Consider the following 8,290-nt stretch of genomic DNA (forward strand, 5'->3'; position numbering starts at 1 on the left):
GCTGGGCTTTCTTTGCTATGGAGCTGGTGTTGAGGGACCAGGTGAGATTCTCCGTCAGGTGAACACCAAGAAATTTGGTGCTCTTTACGATCTCTACTGCGGAGCCGTCAATGTTCAACGGGGAGTGGTCGCTCCGCGCCCTCCTGAAGTCAACAACCATCTCTTTTGTTTTGTTCACATTAAGAGACAGGTTGTTGGCTCTGCACCAGTCCGTTAGCTGCTGCACCTCCTCTCTGTAAGCTGACTCATCGTTCTTGCTGATGAGACCCACCACGGTCGTGTCATCGGCGAACTTGATGATGTGGTTCGAGCTGTGTGTTGCAGCACAGTCGTGGGTCAGCAGAGTGAACAGCAGTGGACTGAGCACGCAGCCCTGGGGGGCCCCCGTGCTCAGTGTGATGGTATTGGAGATGCTGCTCCCAATCCGGACTGACTGAGGCCTCCCAGTCAGGAAGTCTAGGATCCAATTGCAGAGGGAGGTGTTCAGGCCCAGTAGGCTCAGCTTTCCAATCAGTTTCTGAGGGATGATTGTGTTGAATGCTGAACTGAAGTCTATGAACAGCATCCGAACGTATGTGTCTTTTTTGTCCAGGTGGGTTAGGGCCAGGTGGAGGGTGGTGGCAATGGCGTCATCTGTTGAGCGGTTGGGACAGTACGCAAACTGCAGGGGGTCCAGTGAGGGGGGCAGCTGGGTCTTGATATGCCTCATGATGAGCCTCTCGAAACACTTCATGATGATGGATGTAAGTGCAACGGGATGGTAGTCATTTAGGCAGGTCACTGAAGACTTCTTAGGCACGAGGACAGTGGTGGCAGCCTTGAAGCACGTTGGAATGGTTGCACTGCTCAGGGAGATGTTGAAGATGTCAGTGCGAACATCTGCTAGCTGGTCTGAACATCCACTGAGCACTCTGCCAGGAATGTTGTCTGGTCCAGCAGCCTTCCGTGGGTTGACCCTGCACAGGGTTCTTCTCACGTCAGCCACGGTGAGACACAGCACCTGGTCATTTGTAGGAGGGGTGGACTTCCTCGCCACCACGTCATTTTCCGCCTCAAACCGGGCGTAGAAGTTATTCAGCGCATCTGGGAGGGAGGCATCACCTGCACAGTCAGGTGATGTTGTCCTGTAATTGGTGATGTCCTGGATGCCCTTCCACATGCGCCGTGTGTCGCCGCTGTCCTGGAAGTGGCTGTGGATTAGCTGGGTGTGTGCATGCTTTGCCTCTCTGATGGCCCGGGACAGTTTTGCCCTTGCTGTTGTTAGAGCTGCTTTGTCACCTGCTCTGAAGACGGAGTTGCGGGACCTCAGCAGCGCACGCACCTCTACGGTCATCCATGGCTTCTGGTTAGCGCGTATAGTGATGGTCTTGGACAGAGTAACATCATCAATGCACTTGCTGATGTAGCTGGTCACTGATGCTGTGTACTCCTCTAAGTTGGTAGAGTCGCCATCGGTTGCAGCCTCCCTGAATGTGTGCCAGTCAGTGTGCTCAAAGCAGTCTTGAAGAGCAGAGATGGCTCCTGCTGGCCAGGTTTTCACCTGCCTCAGAACTGGTCTGGAGTGCCTGGCGAGCAGTCTGTATGCTGGGATTAACATAACAGAGATGTGGTCTGAGTAACCGAGGTGGGGGTGGGGCTCTGCCCGGAAAACGTCAGGGATGTTTGTGTAAACCAGGTCCAACACGTTCTCCCCCCTCATGCAAAGTCCACATACTGATGGAATTTGGGGAGCACTGACTTAAGGTTTGTGTGGTTAAAACAGATAATGGAGAGATTGTGGAGATAGATGTTGGTAAGACCTCAGACAAAGGCAGGAATCAAAAGGTTGAACATGGTGCAACTGGTGTCCTGAGCTGTGTATATTTCAATGCAGGAAAAGGCAGATGAGCTCAGGGCGTGGGTCAACACCCAGAATTATGATATTGTAGCCACTAGTGAAACTTAGTTGCAGGAGGGGCAGGACTGGTAGCTCAATATTCTGGGCTTCTGTTTTTTTTAGGTGTGATATAGAAGTAGGGATTAAAAGAGAAGGGGTGGTGTTACTAGTCAGGGAAAATATCACAGCACTCAGTCAGGATAGACTGGAGAGTTTGTCTAGTGAGGCATTATGGGTGGAACTGAGGACTAAGGAAGGCATGACCATGTTAATGGGGCCTGTATTATAGACCACCCAACAGTCTGAGGGATTTAGAGGAACTAATTTGTAGAAAGATCGCAGACTGTTTCAAAAAGCATAAGGCTGTAATAGTAATTGATTTTAACTTTCCACGTATTGACTGGGACTCCCATACTGTAAAATGACTAGATGGGATAGAGTTTGTCAAATATGTTCAGGAAAGTTTTCTTAATCAGTACGTAGAAGTCCCAATGAGAGATTGTGCAATACTTTATCTGCTATTAGAGAATGAAGCAGGGCAGGTGACAAAGGTTTGTATAGGTGAGCATTTTGCATCCAGTGACCACAATGCCATTAGTTTCAAAATAAATATGCAAAAGGATAGGTCTGGTCCGCAGGTTGAGATTCTAAATTGGAGAAAGGAGGCAAATTTTGATGGTATCTGAAATGATCTGGCCAGTGTGGATTGAGACAGGCTGTTTTCTGGCAAAGGTGTACTTGGTAAGTGGGAGGCCTTCAAAAGTGAAATTTGAGAATACACAGCTTGCAGGTGCCTGTCAGAGTAAAAGGTAACAGGGGTAGAAAACCTTGGTTTTCAAAAAATATTGAGACCCTGGTTAAGAAAAAACAAAGGAGGTGCATAGCAGGTATATGCAGATAGGAACAAATGAGGTGCTTAGCAGTACAAGAAATGCAAAATACTTAAGAAAGAAATCAGAAGGGCCAAAAGAAGGCATAAAGTTGCTCTAGCAGACAAAGTGAAGGAGAATCCCAAGGAATTCTACAGGTATGTTAAGTACAAAAAGATTGCAAGGGACAAAATCCTGTGGAAGAGCAGAATGTTAATCCATGTGTAGAGCCAAAAGGGATGAGGAGATCTTAAGTGCATTTTTTTTTTGCACCTCTATTTACTCAGGAGGCGGATAAAGACTCTATAGAAGTGAGGCAAAGTGGCATCAACTTAATGGACCCTGTACGGATTACAGAGGAGCAAGTTCTGAGACAAATCAGGGTGAATAAATCCCCAGGTCCTGACAATGTGTGCCCTCAGATTTTGCAGGAGGCAAGTGCAGAAAGTGCAACAGGTGAGGTACCAGAGGACTGGACGATAGCTAATGTTGTTCCGCTGTTAAAGAAGGCTCTAAAAATAAAACAGGAAATTATAGGCCAGTAAACCTAACATTAGCAGTGGGAAAGTTATTGGAAGGTGTTCTAAGAGATCAGATATATGAATATTTGATAGACATGGGCTGATTAAGGATAGTCAGCACGGCTTCATGTGTAGTAGGTTGTGTCTATCCAATCTTACAGAGTTTTTTGAAGAATTTACTAGCAAAGTTGATAAAGGCAAGGCAGTGGTGGCTTTAGCAAGGCATTTGACAGGGTCCTGGACAAGAAGGTTCAGTCGTTCAGCATTCAAGGTGAGGATTGGTGCTGGGTCCATTGTTGTTTGTCATCTATGTCAGTGATCTGGATGATTATGTGATTAACTGAATCAGCAAATTTGCGGATGACTCCAAAATTGGAAATATAGTGAACAGTGAGGAAGTCAATCATGGCTTGCAGTGGGATCTGGACCAGCTGGAAAAAGGGCCGAAAATGGGAGAATGAATTTAATGCAGACAAGTGTGAGGTTTTGCACTCCAGTCGGACCAACCCAGGTAAGTCTTACACAGTGAACGGTAGGGCACTGAGAAGTGTGGTAGAACAAAGGGATCTGGGAATACAGGTCCAGAATTCACTGAAAGTGGTGTCAAGGTTGATAGGGTCGTAAAGAATGCTTTTGGCACATTGACCTTCATAAGTCAAATTATTGATAAAGGAGATGGGATGTTACGATGAAGTTGTATAATATTTTGGTGAGGCCTAATTTGGAGTTATTGTATGCAGTTTTAGTCACGTGCCTACAGGAAAGATGTAAATAAGGTTGAAGGTACAAAGAAAATTTACAAGGATGTTGCCAAGTCTGGAGGACCTGAGCTATAAGGAAAGACTGAATAGGTTAGGACTGTATACCTTGGAACATAGAAGATTGAGGGAAGATTTGATGGAGGTATACACAATTATGAGGGGTACTGTATAGATAGGGTAAATGCAAGCAGGCTTTTTCCATTGAGGTTCGATGTGGCTACAACTGGAGGTCATGGGTTAAGAGTGAAAGGTGAAAAGTTTAAGGGGAACATGAGTGGAAACTTCTTCACTCAGAGGTTCGTGAGAGTGTGGGATGAGGTGCCAGTGCAAACAGTGCATGCAAACTCAATTTCAGCATTTAAGAGAAGTTTGGATAGGTAGGTGTATTGTAGGGTGTTGGGAGTAGGCAGTTTAAATGATTTGCTATGGACAAGATGGGGTGAAGGGTCTGTTTCTGTGCTGTATTTTTCTATTACTCCAAATTCCTTCAGCCAGCACAATATCCACATCCCCTCATTGTCTGCACTTTCATGTGACTGTCAAAGAGCCCCTTGAATGCATCTGTCATATCTGCCTCCACCACCACCCCTGGCAGCACATTCCAGGGACCCACCACTCTCTGTAAAAAACACATCTTAGAATCCAAATCAGGTTTATTTTCACTGACATTTTGTTTTGTTTCAACTTTTCCTCCTCACCTTAAATACATGCTGTGTAGTGTTACGGGTATCTCGTTGCAGGTCAGTGTTGAGGAAGATGCTGGAATCTACAGTAAAGGATGTAAGTACAGAACAGATAGAGAATAATAACAGTGATCAGAGAGAGTGTTGAGTTATGAGAGGAAAATCAGGTTTAACTGATCTTCAGATAGCTGTGGAGGCCAATTCATTAGATATGTTTAAAGTGGAAGTTGATATGATAAGTCTTGATTAGTCAGGGCATCAAAGGTTCCAGGGAGAAGGCAGGTGAATGAGGTTGAGAGGGTTAATAGCCATGATGGAATGGCAGTGCAGACTCGATGGACCGAATGGCCTAATTCTGTTCCTATATCTTATGGTTGGAGTTCTTCGGGGATGTGACCTTTGAAACAGATAAAAGGGAGGTGTACATTTGGATTTCTGTTAGACTTTGAGAAGGTCCTACACAGGACTTTGGTCAACAGTGTTGGGAGTACTCAGGACTGGGAATAAAGTACTGGTGTGGATGAGATTTGGACTTCAAACATTGTGGCCAAAAGGATCATTCTCAGGTTCATAGAACATAGAATAGTACAGCACATTACAGGCCCTTCGGCCCACAATGTTGTGCCGCCCCTCAAACCCTGCCTTCCATATAACCCCCCCACCTTAAATTCCTCAATATACCTGTCTAGTGTTCATATTCCTGCAGAGACTACTCCATGCTGACTGTTCACTGTGCATGTTTGGGACATCAGGCTAAGCAAGGGACCAGAGCTTGCGGCTGATGCTCTGAGCCCGAGTTTGGGGAATAATCACAAGCAAAAGGGGGATAGAGGCGAGAACATGGCAGATACGACATAATGTCAAAACGTGCTGGATGCACAATGCAGGAAGGTGACCAGCCCCTACTCCTGCCCCATACCCTGAGCCCTCTTCTCTGAAGGATTCTGTACGTTTGTTAGCGTGGAATGAGGATCGGGGCGATTGCTGATCTGAGCGGAATCAGGGAGAGGGACTGGGACACGGAGCAGCAGTGGACTTACCCTGCAGTTCCCTTTTCCGACGCCAGAGGCCGCGCTGGACCAATCCGCACACACTCGAGCACTGGCCGCCTACACAATACGCTACGGCTCCAGGTCGTCACTCATCGGCACGATGGAGAGCCCGGTCCCTTCCCTCACCGCAACTTTCCTCTCCCTTCTCACCTTAGCCCTTTCCCCCTCCTTATCTACCAGTTCTTCTCTCCTCCCTGTCTCCGTTTCACCCTACTCACCTACTTTTCCCTGCTAACCCTCATACCCTTTCTACACTATCTCCCTCAGCCTCCTCACACCCAAATCTCATCCCCCTCGAGTGCGGGGTGCGGTCCAGTCTCACCCCACAATCCCCTTGCCCTGACGGAGAAGATCCTGAGAGGCATAATATGATTACTATGGTTTTGTCAAAGGCAGGTTGTGCCTTACGAGAAGCAGAAGAACGACTGTCACGGTGGCGTGTTTTGCTAGCTCGACGCTCAACCCAGCACGGATGGGCAAGCTGGATTGAAACTCGGGAGCGAAGTCCGGTGCTGATGCCACTACGCCACCAGCCGGCCCGTGCCTTACAAGCCTGATTGAATTTTTTTTGAGGAATTTGTGACTAAACACATTGATGATGGTACAGCCATAAATGTAGTGTATATGGATTTCGGCAAGGCATTTAACAAGGTACCCCATGCAAGGCTTATTGAGAAAGTAAGGAGGCATGGGATCCAAGGGGACATTGCTTTGTGGGTCCAGAACAGGCTTGCCCACAGAAGGCAAAGAGTGGTTGTAGACGGGTCATATTCTGCATGGAGGTCGGTCACCAGTGGTCTGCCTCAAGGATCTGTTCTGGGACCCCTAATCTTTGTGAATTTTATGAATAACCTGGATGAGGAAGTGGAGGGATGGGTTAGTAAATTTGCTGATGACACAAAGGTTGGGGGTGTTGTGGATAGTGTGGGGGGCTGTCAGAGGTTACAGTGGGACATTGATAGGATGCAAAAATGGGCTGAGAAATCAGATGGAGTTCAACCCAGAAAAGTGTGAAGTGGTTCATTTTGGTAGGTCAAATATGATGACAATAGTAATAATCTATTGGACTTTTTCGAGGATGTAACCAGGAAGTTAGACAAGGGAGATCCAATGGATGTAGTGTACCTTGATTTTCAGAAGGCATTTGATAAGGTCCCACATAGGAGATTGGTGGGTAAAATCAGAGCTCATGGCATTGGGGGGAAGATATTGACATAGATAGAAAACTGGTTGGCAGATAGAAAGCAAAGGGTAGCGGTGAATGGGTGTTTCTCGGAATGGCAGGTGGTGACTAGTGGGGTGCCACAGGGCTCGGTATTGGGACCACAGCTGTTTACGATTTACATCAACGATTTAGATGAAGGCATTGAGAATAACATCAAGTTTGCTAATGATACTAAACTGGGTGGCAGTGTGACATGTGATGAGGATGTTAGGAGAATTCAGGGTGACTTGGATAGGCTGGGTGAGTGGGCAGATACTTGGCAGATGACGTTTAATGTGAATAAGTGTGAGGTTATCCATTTTGGGAGTAAGAACAGGAAGGCAGATTATTATCTGAACGGTGTAGAGTTAGGTAAGGGAGAAATACAAAGAGATCTAGGAGTCCTTGTTCATCAGTCACTGAAGGTGAATGAGCAAGTGCAGCAGGCAGTGAAGAAGGCTAATGGAATGTTGGTCTTTATTACAAAGAGAATTGAGTACAAGAGCAAGGAAATCCTTTCGCATTTGTACAGGGCCCTGGTGAGACCACACCTGGAGTATTGTATACAGTTTTGGTCTCCAGGGTTAAGGAAGGACATCCTGGCTGTAGAAGAAGTGCAGCGTAGATTCACAAGGTTAATTCCTGGGATGTCCAGACTGTCTTATGCAGAGAGGTTAGAGAGACTGGGCTTGTACACGCTGGAATTAAGGAGATTGAGAGGGGATCTGATTGCAACATATAAGATTATTAAGGGATTGGACAAGATAGAGGCAGGAAATATGTTCCAGATGCTGGGAGAGTCCAGTACCAGAGGGCATGGTTTGAGAATAAGGGGTAGGTCATTTAGGACAGAGTTAAGGAAAAACTTCTTCTCCCAGAGAGTTGTGGGGGTCTGGAATGCACTGCCTCGGAAGGCAGTGGAGGCCAATTCTCTGGATGCTTTCAAGAAGGAGCTAGATAGGTACCTTATGGATAGGGGAATCAAAGGATATGGGGACAAGGCAGGAACCGGGTATTGATAGTAGATGATCAGCCATGATCTCAGAATGGCAGTGCAGGCTCGAAGGGCCAAATGGTCTACTTCTGCACCTATTGTCTATTGTCCATAATGGTAAGACTCTTGGCAGTGTGGAGGATCAGAGGGATCTTGGGGTCAGAGTCCATAGGACACTCAAAGCAGCTGCGCAGGTTGACTCAGTGGTTAAGAAGGCATACAGTACATTGGCCTTCATCAATCATGGGATTGAGTTTAGGAGCTGATAGGTAATGTTATAACTATATAGAAACCTGGTCAGACCCCACATGGAGTACTGTGCTCAGTTCT

This window comes from Hemitrygon akajei, chromosome 10 (genome assembly GCF_048418815.1).
Source record: "Hemitrygon akajei chromosome 10, sHemAka1.3, whole genome shotgun sequence".
NCBI lineage: Eukaryota > Metazoa > Chordata > Chondrichthyes > Myliobatiformes > Dasyatidae > Hemitrygon > Hemitrygon akajei.